Source organism: Euwallacea fornicatus, chromosome 2, assembly GCF_040115645.1.
Source record: "Euwallacea fornicatus isolate EFF26 chromosome 2, ASM4011564v1, whole genome shotgun sequence".
Classification (NCBI taxonomy): domain Eukaryota; kingdom Metazoa; phylum Arthropoda; class Insecta; order Coleoptera; family Curculionidae; genus Euwallacea; species Euwallacea fornicatus.
Window position 1 is genome coordinate 4,002,902 of NC_089542.1, and position 16,899 is coordinate 4,019,800.

The following is a 16,899-nucleotide window of genomic DNA, read 5'->3' on the forward strand; positions in this document are numbered from 1 at the left end:
GTTTCAGGGAAATAGAAACAAGCCCCGGTTTGATAGGGAAAAAATCATAATCTTAATTTAAAAACACTACGCCACTGAGAGAAATATGCCAGAATCTGACAAGGGTGATCTTGACAGTTTAGTTTGTCATGCGTGAGAGGCGCTTTAAAAATATTTTGGTTTGAAATATTTTTACGATTAAATTAGATGTAATAGGAAAGTGGCAGAGGTTTTCAACAAACCTCCCTTGAATCCTAAATATGATCTAACCCTGTTTCCCCCCGCCTTATGTTTTATTCTCACATTTTATAAAATTTTCTGAGCGTGACCAGCTTAGAATATTCCAAATTATCTTTCCACTCACAAAAAGGAAACCTCTCATAGCGCGTCTCTCTTTTCTTCTCTCACTTTCTCTTCATCTAGTTCTTACCAGTTAATCTTCTTACATTGAGGAGGGATGTAAATGTAACAAGTCCAAGCGTGCTATAGTTAGCTAGTCCTTCATCTCTAATATCTACATAATTCTCAAAAAAGTAAACTGGGTATTTTTTGTAAATTTTTTCGTCGCATCCCACGAATTCTGAGTCAATTAGTTTAAGAGTTGATGTTAAAAATTAGAGAATGAAACGATTTTTATTGGCTCTAAATATCTGCTCTGTTAATCTAGGGGTAAAGATTAAACGTACAGGTGTATTTTTCTCAAAATTATCTGATAAACTTATATTTTTCTCCAAATGTTTTCAGCCACGACTCTGCAATTCCGAGGTTTTAAAACAAGGAATAAATTTTATCAGAAAAATTGAGGACGCTCTAGTTTTCGGGAATCAGATTTATTATTATTTCGTAAATTTCTGAGTTACAGCCGGCGAATTCAGAGCCGGTCAGAACATGAATGAAACACTAATATTAAGAATACAACTTATTTTATTGCCTTTTTAATAAAACATTTTCTATCGAGACGGAAAGTTAAGATCGATTGAATTGACGTATGTTTCTATAAATTATTTGGTCCACTAGTGTTCCTCTCTAAATTTTCTGAGGCATCGCTTTCTGATGCTAAACCATCTAATTTTGCCAGAAAATTAGGGAAAGTCATCAATCTGTTTCCTAATTTGTGTTTAGCGAGCAAGAATACAAACTTGTAACATTAGAGAATCAGATTTGTTACTATCTCTTAATTTTCTGAGTGACTGCCTCGCAATATTAGAGTGTAAGATAAACCTAAACATAAGAACATAAAGCTTATTATAACGATGCCTCGTCCGCATCAGTATGAACCTAAAATGATTAAGCTTACGTTCTTTGCAAATTTCCTGAGCCATAGCTCTCTAACTCTGAGTCGTTACGCCGTAAATATCGTCGGAATTAGAGAACTTGGAGAAATAAAAATGCGTTTTATTCCTCAATTTTCTTATTTTCTTTGAACTTTTAGAAATCTGTTAATGTCATAGTTCGGGGTTAGCAAGCTAGGTGGGCAAGCAAAGAGCAAAACAAGGATGAGAAGGTGACTTGTTGTGTAGGGTAAAAATACATGGGTAAAATCCCTTTAGAGAACCCGGTAGGTATCCCTGGTATCCCTAATAAATCATTTATATTCCGGTATGACCGGTGGTCACAAGCCTGAGCAGGCAAATCGACCATGGAAGTCAAGCCTCCTTGATAAACAAATGGACGAGGTCGGCAATCTTTGACCGTCCCGAATGACCGTTGACCATTTTTGTCTTGTCCCCATTGTATCCTAAAGGGCCTTACGACGTGTTTATTAGGTGTGTCCAAGCCTGGTTTTTCTTGTTCCTCTACCACTTTAATCGTTTGTAAATGAAGGTTTGATAGAGGGACTATTTGTAGGAAGTTTCGCGATCACGTAACAATGGCCAGAGACATGAAATGTTGGCATTGTGACTTGAGCCCAAGATAAAACATAATGGCTCTTGCGAGACTAATTCGACAATTTAGATAATTGGCTGCTGGTAATGATGTCTCGAAAACAATTTTACTTTCAAGATGTTTGTTACACAAACGCGGGGCCTGTCGAGAATTTATGGGAAGTGCACCTTGCACGTCCAGTACTCGGTACTGCTAATAATTGTTCTTGCAGGAAATTGGTTTACATGTAGATCAACGCATTTTGGAAATTGCTCCTTCAAGTATAATTAGACAATATTGCGTATTTAGTTCCATAATAGGTTTGTTTATTAGATTTTTTTTAGTTTTTACGCTTCTAGTTTGTAATTTGTATTTTTGAGTATGTATCGAATTAGGTGGCACGTACGTACCTACGTTGTGTAAGAGAACGTAATATTCCAATAACAAAGACAGGGATATAATATACATGTCTTTTATGGTCTAGATCAACGCGTCAAAGTTAACAATAGAAGCGCATACGGGTTGACTAAAGATGGTGGTACGAACGTACGCCTTTGAATTGATTATTTGTGTCAATCCTAGCACGACCAGAGGCGTAAAAATACACAGGGTGTCCCAAAAAAAAACGGGCGAAGCTGTAACTGGGTCATTCGTAAACTGCTTTTGATCAATTCAATATCAAATAAAATGATATTTTTCAGACTACCAAGGTAACGTCAAAGTTGACTTTTTTTAGCTCAACTTCTGCTTCAGGTGCAACCTTCAGAATTCCAAATAGAACTTCATGGTTCCTTTTCTACATTTTTTGACAGAAAGTTATTTTTTGAATTCGATGATGCATGACAAGTTAATGATAAAGCAATTTTTAACTGAAAAAAATTGAAAAGGTTGAACAACATGAGTTACGTAACCGTCTGAGAGACAATTCGGAGGTTAACCGAGCAGTCCTTCATTTAAAACAGACAGATTTAAATTCATACTCAGGCTGAGCAGCAGGATTTTCATTTTTTTTTTAAGTGTTATTACCCAAGTGTCAGGTAGAGTATACATGTACGTAGGTGAGAAACACGTAGTTATTCTCTAATTAAAATGCTGCTAAATAAAGACGTTCAAGATCGAAGTAACAATTTGCTAATAAAACGATTCTTAATGTATCGATTTCTCAATAAGGTAAAAAAGCAACATTCAGTAAAAGTGTCATCATAGCTCGCAGATATAGTCACAATATAGATAGATCAGAAGAGGACAAATACAAAGAAAAATAAATTTTGTAAGAATTACACTGAACATATTTTTTGTGAATAAAAATCGGGTAAGGAAACTCCGAGATATTAGCACTCGCAAAAATGTGCCGTTATAAATATTTCTGTGAACAGTTTAGTCTTAAGTACTCGTTTAAGGCCTGATTGTTCACGTAAGACTGCGCGCAACTTATGATTTACCTTCCTTGAGTCCTCCTATAAGGAACATTGTTGTTAAATTGCTAATCATTTTCGACAGCACCTCTATTTTCATCGGAGTACTCAAGTGAGCGAAACTTGAGCTGAGCACAGCTTAAGCCTTACCTGTGCAATCAGGCCTAAGGAGGGAACGGTTTGGCTTCTTTGCAAATGAAGATTTTGAATGCCAGTTTTATTCAATTTTATTGGGATTTTGGGATTCTAATATGTGTAGTCGTGTGTACCATGCAGTGCTGAGTGGTTCCGGCATCAGGTGAACGTTTCCCTCTTAAATACATGGCGTTGGTTTAAATTTTTTTAAAACTAAATTTAACTGAACATCGCGCATAAAAAACTTGCAAGTTGGATCAGAAATATTTTTAAACGTGGAAGAATTTTTCTGAGAACTTGAAGGTTTTTTTTTACTCAAAAATCGAGAGAGCCCAAGAGAGTTCGAGAAAATTTTAAACTTAATTCGAAAGACTTTGCGAAAAAACTTTTTAGAAAATGTGAACTCGTCGTCCAGTATCAAGAACCGTTCAGTACCAAAGACCAAATCTTTTTGGTTCTGTGCTTCTGAGACTTCTCAATCCTAAATATATTCCCCTGGTGAATTATAATATCCTAATTATCACAAGTTGTGTGGTGCCGCAGGAAATTCGCTTGTCAATATTTGAAGAAAACGTCCTCAGCATGACTCAGAAAAACCGTATAAACAAAAGGATGTCGGACTTTGTGCAATTTATATATCTCATTTTAAAACTCAACCTTGCCTAACGAACTGTAGCTTTTACCTGCAAATTATGTAATTGAACCAGTAACAGCAAGTGAAAGTAAATAATTCAAATTTAGAAGTTATCGGGTGTTCTGTTAGCTGAACTGATTCTCTTTAATAAACTTTACAGGGGCTCCGGAGCGACCCTGACCGTGACGTAACATGGGGGGGAATGACGCCACATTGGGTAAATTCGGGGGAGTCTCATCTGCCCCATTCTGCTCTAGTTCTTCGGATGACCTTTCGAAATAAGTTTATTTAGAGGAAGAGAGCTGGATTTACTGATTTAATGATGGCTGCGTATTGTGTGCATGCCGCATTGTCTGACATTAATTAAAATACCGCACAAGAGATACGCTTATGATTTCGATTATTCAATATGAAGCGAAAGAGAAGAAACCGTATGCAGGAGCCGGCTTGTTGATTTTCTCAGATTCCGCAGTTTTTACAAAGGAATAAATATGCATATACGTAATCAGAGGCGTACCTGGCAGGAGCCTGCAGAATCAAAATCGATAGAAATAGTTAGACGATTGTTGGGAGAAATCGGAACTGTCTTTGCCAGCAACGCCAGTGACTTTTGCGGACTTCTGGAGTTCAACAGGTTCTTTATTAATCGTGAAATTTTCAAATTTGTTTTGAGACAAGCAGAGGCGTGCCGCATGGGAGTCGAGCGAGGCGGAAGATTTTCTTCATCACGGAATTTCAAGATTAATTCTCGAATAAACAGGTGCCTGGAGAAGTAAAATCTATGATGAAAATTAGGCGACATTTCAGAAACTTGCAATTTTAGAACTGTGATACGCTAATGGATTCTATAAAATTCTGGAGTTCAAGATGGTCTCGATTGATGACGATATTTTGAAATTCATTGTGGAATAAACAGAGGCGGATCTTATACGACTCTGGACAATACAGCAAGTATTTTTTATTTCTGAATCCCGGACTAAAAATTCGCATTCCGCAACATTGATTTATTAAGGTTTGTGAAGCTTCTTGCTACGTAACCCTCATGTTCAAAACATTTTTCAGCATTTATTATACGTATTTCTGAGCAATAAAATAAGCCAAATCCCAAGCTCGACACTTTAACCGAGCATGACAATTATTCCTTGGAAAAACTACTTATTTCTGAGCCGCTACTTCCGACTCACAAATAACAAAAAACAAATACTCCCAAATGAACTACCCAATTTCCTACCAGGCTTCACCTTAATTGAAGGTTTTTAAGTTTGCTCTACAGAGTGTGATGCTTCTTCTGTTCTTGTGCACACAACGATGTGGCAATCGGTTGTTTACAAGACCAGAACTTGTAATAGAAAACGATCATTATCGCCATGGAAATTTTAAAATTTTCACGCACAAATGCCTCGAGAAATCAGCAGATTCTTCTTTAGAAATCATTAGTTTAAACTCAGACCCAATTTCAGAGGCGCCTTGGCCCTTAATGCAGCCTCAGCACCCCATTTGCCTGGCCCTTTGTGCCCTTTTCATCTCCGCCCCTCGGTAATTGCTTGTTGACCTTTTTGTTGTGACACACAAGTCCGTACAACTGGAATAACTGCGAGGGACACTGAGAAGGATTATTGAGATTTATGGCCCTAATGATGGAATAATAGGCTTAACATTACAAGGTAGAAGAAATTTGGCAAAAATCGTGTTATTGTTGACTTTACATAATTCTATTCACTTTCAAAGTTGTTCCCAGAAAATGAGCGTCCCTAATCGGTTTTTAGGGGTACCATTTGAGCGAACCCAATAATCTAATCCGAATTTACCTTGTTGATGTAATAGATAAGTAACGGTCATAACTCGTGTATTGCACCGTTTCGTAAATAGTAAATAAATTGCCTGCTACTCGGTTTAATTATATAATTTTTTAATGGGCTAAACATCTTCAAAGCTGAGGCAACTTTCCATCCTTCCCAGTGGCGTGGATTACGGTGATTAGCGCATTTGAGATTTTTTATTAAAGGAAGTGTTGAAGCTTGAGCTTTGACGAAATACCAGTAATTTAGTGCGTAATCGCAAGATCAAATGGATCGCAAAATTGCAATACGTTGTTTTGTGGATAGCCCTATTTATCTGCATTGATAGTCAGATAAATTTTGATCTTACAAGGTCCTTTCAGAGACCGGAATAAATTTGACATTATTATTGAATTAAGTAGGTAGATGAAAATCGTTCACATTTTAAAGGAAATTTTATTTTCCTTAAATACTTGAAGCTATTTAGGTGACCTTTAGAGAGATCTGCGTGAGACATTCGATGCAAAATGCACTCCCACTCGGCAATTGAATCTGCTCAGCAGAGAAAAATCACGTTTTGGAAAAAGAGACGAAACAGTATCTAAATCTGCATTCCACGATCGTGATATAACTCAAAAACTGCTAGAGATTGACAGAAATGTTTCAGTTGAAGTTCAATATCTACCAATATACAGGGTGCTCTATACGAATTCTATCTTACGAATCTATATTAAGTTGCAAACAGGAATGCCAAAGAAGCGGTGTCCCCTCGTTTAAAAACAGTTTAAAATATCAATTCAACGAACGTTTCACAACTCAAAATCAGTATAGAATTTTCTGTAGATAAATTATTCCCATTGAATAGCAGAACTTAGCCTAGAGATAATGTGCAACGTTACATTTCTAAACAAATAAGTGAAGCTAAGTTGCAATCTTCATTTCGCTTAGTAACATCGCGATATAGCTGTGATGATGACTTGATAAGAGAACCGCTAGAGATGGAAATAGAAATATTTAGGGCGTCCCGTAAGTGTTTCATTACACTTCAACAGGTAATAGTGTATTTAAAAATTAAGTGGTTCTCCATATAAACTATATTCCAATAATGATTCATTAGGATGATATAGGGTGTTAGTTTTATTAAAAAATCAAATTTTTATTGATACCTTCAAACCGCGTAATTTATGTAAATGGTATTTGATATGTTTTGATAGTAAATGTAGACGCAATTGTTTATCCAAACGGGTTATTTTTAATTTCACCAGTTGCGTGCGAACGGGCACGTCTCCGCATATTTTTAAGGAAAAAATTGGTGCGCCACTGATTTTTCTTAAAATAAAAACTACTTTTGAAAGTTTCATTTTATTTAGAAGAAAAATGCTCACTTGACTGTTTTTCTATCCCACGCGTCTTTTGCATGTAAAAAAATAAAAATCGTCTGCATGCACGATATTCTCTAGGTGGTTTTAACAATATTGAATGTGTTCCAAATGTTATTTATTCGCCATGAAATTACAGAAATAGTTCAAATTCGAGGCTATTTTGGGCAAGACATAATTGAATTCACCTGTTTATTGATGCCCCAACGCGTTGAAATATTCCAGATATGTGTTGGGGATATGTGTGCAGGCGGCCACCACCTGCGCTAGCAACTCCTCTCCTCTTTATTCTTTTTTTTTACTGTGGAAGGGTGCGTCCGATGAAAAAGAGTCGAGCGAGCATTTTTCTTCTAAATGAATTGAAATTTCCAAAAGTAATTTTTATTTTTAAAAAGTCGGCGGCGTATCGTTTTTTTTTCATTAAAAATGTGCTGATTTACGTCCGTCCACGTGCCACGGGTGTAGTTAAAAAAAAAATTTGCACAAACAAATGCGTCTACTCAAAACATGCTAAATTTCATTTATATATCTCATGCAATTTTCAAGATATCAATAAACATTCATGTAAGGTTTTTATGAAACTTTAACACAGCATATGTTCCCAATGAAGCGTTATCGGAATATAATTTACAGGGGAATCCACATTATTTGCCATTACCTCCTGAAATATAATGACGCACTTGTGGGACACCTCGTATAATTTAGAGATATTCGCTACGACCAGGGCTTAATACATATTCATTAGTATGCAGGAAACCCCCCGCGAAACTCTTCATCTACAGTTAAAAATCATAAACAAGCCGTCCGGGTGCGTTTAAAAACCGTGGCAAACACGAGGGCCAACAAGCTCTAGGTAACTCAAAAACGGTTAGCGATTTAAAGGACAGTTTGATGCCGTGTCTCTTGAAACCGAAGCATTACCACACGCGTGTTTATGGAAACTTATCGTCTTAGCATCACACGAAGAACCGCCCCTTGAAGTTTGGCCGCGCGCTTATATAACACCCTGTGTAGAGGGCATCGTAGAGAACGAATTTCAATTGCTGCCTAAAACGGAATACACATTTTTCCGAGATATAAAGTACATGGGAAACGTGCCCTTAGGGGGCGTTAAATATCTCGAGAACGGCTGGAAATGGGTATATGATATTTTATGGAAAAAGTCCTATTAAATTGTATACGCAGCACAGCGTGTTTACGCCGAACTTAGATTATTAATGGTGTTTTTAACCAGTGTTTGTGAGCGGTAACGAAAACGGTTGAAACTACCTCAGCAGGTACTTACGTACCGTTTCATCTCATCTACCGAGAAACCATAAGACCTTTGACCGTCCTTGTCCTTAATGACCCTAAACTAATCCCCAACCATTATCTACTTTAGAAAACAATTTACCCGGCTCAAATTCATGTACCTGCACTATTTACAAGCACACATGCCACGTCAATTACCGATCATCGTCTCTCTTTGCCTTGAAACAGATAAGCAAAAAATTTGGTTCGACATTTTTTTCCAATTTTCCATATAGCACATTCGCCTGTTATCAGCCTTAACGAAAACAAGTCACCTTGCATAAATTACCATAAAGTCTAAGCAATTATTTCGTACTAAATTGAAGAACGAGAGGAATTTAAGAACGTTAAGATCAAGAGGCCAGATTAGAGATTTCTGATGCTTCCCTGAAGACTGAGGAGGACGATAATGTTACATGTTACATCTTCTTTGCCCCCGAAAATTAAGCGTAACAACAAGGCCGTTACGATCTTCACACTGTAATGTCGCACGAAATGAAGAAATGGACCTGTTTTACCGCTCCAGAAGAAATTCTCCCACAGTTAAGATGTTAAAGTTCACTGCGAATGAAGATTTGGACAAGTCCATCTTTAGCTTCCGTGAAGTTGGCACCAGACAGGTTTGTGTTCTGGGAACCCTCTGGGTGTATTTAGTTATCTCTTCGCAGCTTTGATTTTAAATCCCTCGGGACTCGAAAATCGTAAATGAGTGCCCGCTGAAAGGTCCCAAGGGAGATCGTAGTGATTCGCGTCCGAGTCCGTGCTCTTTTGAAGGACGTTGAGTGTTCATTATTCCCTTGTCCTTCTATAAATCGAACTGCATAGAACAAATAATATAATTTCGAAGATTTAGAGATTAGTTGTGTTTATTTTAGGGGAATTATTTTATAATCGTGTTTAATAGAAATTAAAAATCAAGTGGGTGAGCGCATCATGGAATACAGTTACAAGCCACCTTAATCTGTTCCCGAGATATTTATGGTAGTTTCAAAGTTGAGTGTGCGTGTTTTTTTTTTTAATTCAATTAAATGTCATAACCTTGTTAAAATTTCGCTTATTCTATAGGTCGTGGAGAGGTTGTCTGAAGGTTTTACGTAGCATTCTTATCTCGGCTGGAGCGTCTTGATAATTTTCTTAAATAGAGAAATCATAAAACATACATCCCTAAAGGAATGTTTGGTTTTTGAGATCATCAGAAAGCGTGAGTATTTACAAAAAGGTATCACCAATTTACCACCTCTAGTGATAATGCATCAATAGATTTAAAACCTTACATGGAAGCATCGTCGCGTCATGGTCAAATTTCGGGTATCTAGTTTAAAATTTGTTGCTATTCCGTAGGAACAATGGCTTAATTTCAAGTCTAAATCAGGATATCTGTACTAAATATTGATTTTCTTTCCTGTGTTATAAAATTAGATCCCAGTTCAAACAGATTTAGAACTAATCTCAATTAGACGTAGAGCCTAATAAATTTGTCAACAGTAATACCTCTTGCGATACTGTAAACGGCTCTAGGTAAATTTTTAAAATTCTAAAGAAACTGGCAAAGAATCAAGGAAATGTGACGTGCAGGAGGATGAGGTCCAAATTTTGAATTTAGAACTCGTTCAAGAGCACTTAGAAACTCGCACGAAGTTAGAACTCGCGATTTACAACCCCCCAATTACCAACTTTTATTAGGGTCCCATGAGGGAAGTTGGAACTCTAAGTCTCAATGCTCCAAATTTAATTTAGAGTTTTCTTCACAGCATTTGCGGTGATATAACCCACAGGATTTATGTAGATTTAAAGCACCCCTCAGCCGTGTTTAGAACCTACGAAGTGTCGCCATTGTTTCCAAGGCATTTAGTCATTCTGGAGTCTAAATCAGAATGATTGGAGTTTAAATTTCTCTTTTCGGGAATTCATCTGTTCAATTAAATTGTAGGTCCTTAAGAAAAATTATAAAATTTTTGAAACCAAATGGAAATAGTTTTATATTGGAAACAGCGGGATTGAGCACTCGATTTAAAAAGATTTAAAACTAAAGAGCATTTAATTTTCTCAATTAATTTCTGAAATTAAATCCATCATGCTGACCGAGCAGTGACCGCATAAGACTTAGAACTAAACTCAAACTGATTTAGGACTAATGATAATCAATGTTGTCGCTGGCAGTTCGGAGCCCGTTAAAATCACATTTTTCACTTATGAGCGGCTGAATTCTGTGCATGTGGATATTATTCTTTAAATATATAATCAACAAACACTCAATATTTCATGACGAAAACTTCCGGTTTTTCAGCGTTTACTAGGTGAAATGAATATGAAACGAATCTGCTTTCAGGCCATTCTACTAGTTGCCATTACAGAAAGAAATGAAGCAAAAAGTGAGAATTAAAATCGATCAGTTCCGGATTCTATGTCACAACTCTTGTCCTTAATAATAATATAAAAATAGAGCACTTAAATTTAAAACCCAGCTCGGATGGATTTAGAAGCTAATCCAAAAAGTTGATATTTGAACCCAAAATGGTGCAGAACCCGTGAGGAATGACATTTTTGATTTTAGTCCTTTTAGCTTCACGCCCCTACTATAGCAGGAATTCCTGCCGACGTTCGTCTCACAGAATCGAATATTTGGAATTTAAAAACACATCACTCGAATACAGCTCTGGTCTTCAAGGCGTCCAAATCGATTAAAATCTAATACACCAACTCATTAACTAACTTATGCATATTATTGAGACGTAATTCGTTCCTAATGGTTTTCTTATGGGATAAGCCCGAAAATAGGATTTAATCTCTTCATTAGGCGGCGACTTTGGAAATTTTTCGTTGATTACCATCCTTCTCTGTTTTCTAAGAAAGAATTTTTGAAGGAGAAAATCCGCATGACCAGACAAATATAGTGAGGCTTTTGGGGAAATTCGGAGCTCGACCGAAAATCCATTTAAATTTTAATATGCATGCCTAGACTCCTAACCAGTAAAACCACAGCATTTTATTATCGGAAAGACTAGGAAATTAATCATGGTCGGACAAATCGAACTATCATCCATAGATAATGTTGAAACGCCTACCTAAGCGTTGCTTTTGGGTCGAAAAAATCGCGAGGACTTTGAGTTATTTCTCCCTTTAAAACTGACAAACAGTCTAATTAGAATAGATTAGCTGTGCACTAAAACCCATCTCCATGACCCAATTGCGATCAATTTTACCCATACTTGCACGGTACGCGAATTAAAAAACGAAATTATGCATAATTATGCACGTCTAAATGCTGAAACAATAGCCCGAATAGGTTAGAATTTAGTTATGGAATTCTCACACGTGTACACTGTTGTAGTTATTAGTCCTGAGGTATGAACTTGATGAAATTTGAATTATGGACTGTTGTGTCCCACAATTCGCGATAAATCACACGAGTACACAAATTTTTAACTAATTTAACGCAGTCGGAAGCCTGCGACAAATCGTCAAACATCACATCTGGAACCGTCTCTCTCCTCAAGGCTTACATTGCATTTATTGTTGCGAATACCAAGAATTGAATGTTAAAAATTTAATATTGAAAAAGCAGGTTTTGCTCCCCCCAGGACATCAACCCCCAAACGGTAAAGAGGCGATGGAGATTGTCGCTGATGTTCTGAAGAAACGTGTAGCCGTTTTATTCGCTGCTTAACTTGACAGTGAATTCATGAGGTCGCAGCTAAATGGGATCATTTCAATGACTTCGATATCAGCCAGTACTGAAAGATAAAATTCAACGTTTTGCCACACCTTATTTTTTTTTATCTATGATTGTTATTAATAATTACAATGTTCATCATTCTTCTGTTTAAATTTGGATTTATTTTCGAGCCACTTCGACTGCATTTTTTTTTTTTTTTGAATAACAATAAGGCCTTGATAGCAAGGCTGCGGTTAACGCTAGCCGCAACTTGCATGTCCCCGCCTTAACATCTCGATTTTTATAGGTTCGAAGATGAAACTGTTTTATAATTAATAGATCGAGGTCGCACTCGTTAACGGTTGCGCTATCACTCACTACGTGTGCTTCTAATTAACCAATTAAAAATTAGCAATATGTGTGTGCTTGAGAAATAGATGCGGGTTAAATGCAGACCCGAACGCTGCTGACTAAGAAATCGGGTTAATCACGATTAATCGATCAGGTGACCGATAAGTTTATAGAAGAAGACATGAACGTGTCTGTTGAATTTCATGCAAAGTGGTCATAAGGAATAGAACCTGTTGCCTGAGCGACCTGTGACCCAGGCATGTTGTCCGGCTTGCGACAGCTCTTTAGCCGTAAACTGTACCGTTTGTCCAGTTTTAACTTGTCCTGTTAAGTGGTTTAATGACCGGTGGACAGGAGAGATATTAGACAAATTTATGAGCAATTGAACCTCACACAGATGCTACAAAAAAGGGTTGGGAGGAATGATTGACGCCCAAAGAGTTATGGATCATTGACGCAAGTTCGGGTTAGTGGTGTTGGCGTCATTAATTCATGAACCAATCGTAAAAAGGCACGTAAGCTTGGGAGCGTGGTGGCAACAATTCGCGCCAATAAATATCAGTTTTTGGCGCCAGTTCCAGCGTTTCAACGAGCGCCAAAACACCAGGATGTAATACCACGTGTAAAGATACTCAAAATACTTCCGAGTAATATTGTACAAATTCCAATGTTGCTGGTAAGGCTTACAAGATAAATACTAAAATATAAATGTGTATTCTCTAATATATCGGGTGTCTGGCTGATGAGAGATTGTGTCGCGAATCCGATAAAATTCATATCTTCACAAACCTTAAGTGTTGCGAATGTATGTCCTTATAATGAGGAGATCTTAGATGGAAACACACAAGGTGTCCCACAAAAATATGGGATTTTTCCTTCTTTCAGTTTTAACATTTTCTTATGCAGTTCGTTTCTCTATGCTTTTGCCCTGAAGACGCAGATTCGCTAGTGAATAGAAACATTATACACAACTATTATAACGCCTGCTAAATCCATGATAAGACTCGAGTACAATTTAAGCCAATTACAAGGTGCTTTCTCATCATGAACATCTAATTACTCCTTTTGTTTATTGTTTCCTCGGCACGAGCCATCTACCTACTTAGAAAAAATACTTTTGCTTTTAATTTCTACGACAACCTAAAATTATCGCACAAAGGATAAATTCATAATTAACAAAAAACGAGGAATTATACGCATTAATTCAAAATCAATTTTTATTTGCTTCTCGGGAATCACTTGAGATAGCAAACACTTCCCGGAACACTCGATGTGATCCCCCGGGTCCACGTATCGATCACTTGGCCGAACCTTCTCTTCTTCTTCATCATCATCTAGGAATGCCTGCCTACATTGCAACTTGTGAGCAAAGCTTTATCTCAGTCGAAAGTAGCTGAGGTAGTAAAGGAAGCTGATACGTAAGGAATGTTCTGTGTTGTACTTAATCGACGACACAATTGATGCTGTCTGCTTTTTTCGTAATTGCCATTATCTTCGGAAGATGACTATGCTTCGTTTGTGCTCTAATAGGTCTCGAGATAACGACACAATCTAGCCGAGAACAGTAGGCTGGTTTGTTTTAAATTGACGGAAGCTGCAGGTTTATTGTCGCTGATAGCGGGTAATAATGATGAAGACTTTGAGTATTTTTAAGAAGAAGTAGATATGGAATTCGGTTTAGAAAAGAACCACGGACACCTACATATACCTACTACAAGGTTTCTCGAATTGATAAAAGTAGCTGATAAGGAAAAATATTCAGTTGCATGATGACACCCCCAGCATTCGCATTGTCTACAAGCGGGGGCGGTAGTAAGTAATTACCTCGTGTATACATGTCCGTAACTTGTTTTTCTCAATTCTACATATTTTTGTTCCCTGCTATAGATGTGCTACTTAAGTTCTAAAATTACCCCTGCACATTTATGGTTCTCTCAAACGCTGTTTTAAGAGGATTCGTCAGACCCAACGTAATAAAAACACCAAACTGATGAAACGAGGCTGATGCTATACAGGTGTTATTCACCGTAAGGGCACCTGGTGTTATGGTGTCTGACCCCATCACAATGGGACATTAAACCCCCCTATGACTCTTAGCCACTTCAATGACAAAATAGACACTAAGTGATACGAGAAAACGAGTACTTACCAGTAATAGGGCTGCTCATTAGATTGCCACTTAGATCACTAACACTAAAACTAATCTCCATCTTAAAGAATTATAAAAAAGAAATAATTATCGTTAAGTAAATCGTAAACGTTATTGCAAGTATTTTAGATGAATATAATTTATAAAATAATAACTAAAAATCACTTGATAAAGGTATCACAAAATCGTTATAAAAATTCCTAATAAATGCCTTATAAAATACAGTATTGCAGCTTTTGCCAGAGTCTTGAGAGAACTTTAGCCCTGTAAAGTCAGAACCAGACTGAAAGTCCCTGGGCTGCTGCACCCTGGACCACCCCTTAGGGGAGCTCAAAGGGTGGGTCCTTGAAGAGGTTGAAACCGAAAAAAATTCAGATAGAATAGGTGAGGTTCAGTAAGTTGAAAAGGGATAGCAGTAGGGAAGGGGTTTAATGCAGGTAGATTTAGGGATTTAGCCCGGATTTAATTGGTTTGAGGGCTAAGAAAGGAGTGGGGGTGAAATATTTTTATGTATTTTTACATATGCGAAGAAACTAGAAAATTCGTTACGAATCTTTTACATAGGAAAACTAGCCCTCAAGGATATGTTAATGGTATAACGAATTTTCTAGTAAATAATAAAAAAAAACGTTAGAGACGTTGGAACGGAGGCAAAAATGGCCAGTATTATTCCAGTAACGCAGTGGCGGGCCCCGAATATGTAACCAAGGGCTTTAAGCGAAGAAAATAATTAAATAGGATTAACCAAATAACATCTTAGTGCTAAAAATATGAACATACGCCTATGAAGCTGCTCCCAATTATAGCACGGAATGGGCTCTATGTGCCTGTTAAACTGGGGAGGTAAAATAAAACCCCCTGTACAGTAGCGACTTTTCAATATAAGTGACAACTTGAAATAAAAATGGAGTAATATCAAGGGCTATTGGGACTTATGAGCAGCATGCACGTATTCCTACGTGCTAGCTCTGAATTAATTAAAACGCAGTACACACTACATTTTCCCTTCGCTTAAGAACATCACATGAAATGTATTGGGGCCATGGAGATTTTCACCTAAACTAAAGTCCCGCAGATTCGAGGGAAGTTGGACGGGAAATACCTCCATATTGGTGAACAGTTAGGGTGGAAACGTTGGAAGAGATAGAATAGTTGGGGAAAGGGTTAATGTATCATAAAAAAAAATCAATACGATCAGTGAAAAGTTCTGGTTATTTTTGTATGAAAATGTTGAAGAACTTACCACTTGTATAAATTGCGAATAGACATCGATGTTACGTGAAAATAATCGTTTTTTTTTTAATGCTTTGACGTTTCATTGGAATCCATTGAAGCATTCTTCAGATATGGCAAAAAGCATGTTTTTGTTTCAAAAACTTCGACGAGCGTCTAAACGAGATACTTTTTTCGAAAACATTTTAAACCAGATTTCATGACACCATTTTTGATATGCATTTTCGGGACACCCCGTATGATTTTTAGAGAAAATTTTGTTATTTCCACTAAGATAACGGTAAGCAATAGAGCCTCCACTCACTCATACAACCCTCTCTCTGCCCATCTCGCTGTTTAACTCATTACATTATTCATCTATTTCGATTAGTTTCATGGAGTCGTGAAACCGCCTATAGCATGTCTGTAAGTTTCCCGACTCATTCTCTCAATTTCTGGAATTTTAGGACACGTTCCTGGAAGTTTTCAGGTATCGAGGATTGTTAAAGTAAAGGCATTGAATATGTTCGATTCACACGCTTCCATAGAGGGGACCTGACGGTTTATCATCAAACGATAGAGGTAAGTGCCTAGAAAACTGATTATCTCAGGAAGCGAATACATCAAAATAATCTGGTGTCACTTTTAAAAACCGCATTAATAGTTCTCCGAGTTGCGATAAACATACAGGGGAATGGCAATAGATATACGAGTTTATTTAAATTCCGTGCATGAGTGTCGAATACACGTATGGTTTCCAGGTACAATGTACCAGCGATAACGGAATATTGTCTGCCATTTTATTTGCCGTTTAAAAAAATTATTATTGATAAGGGCAATGGAGACTCTGACACAATTTTGCATAAAAATACGCCACTTATCTCTCTAATTATGGTGCTTCTAAGTTGAGTACGTTTCAGAAGAAACCATAAACACTTCTTATCTCTCTGTACGATGGTAACGGTTCGACGAAAACACCATTAGTGCCACACCACGTAGGCGAATCCCCCCCTGGTACCTTGGCAAATTTCTTCTTTGGAATCTGAAAAGTCTTAA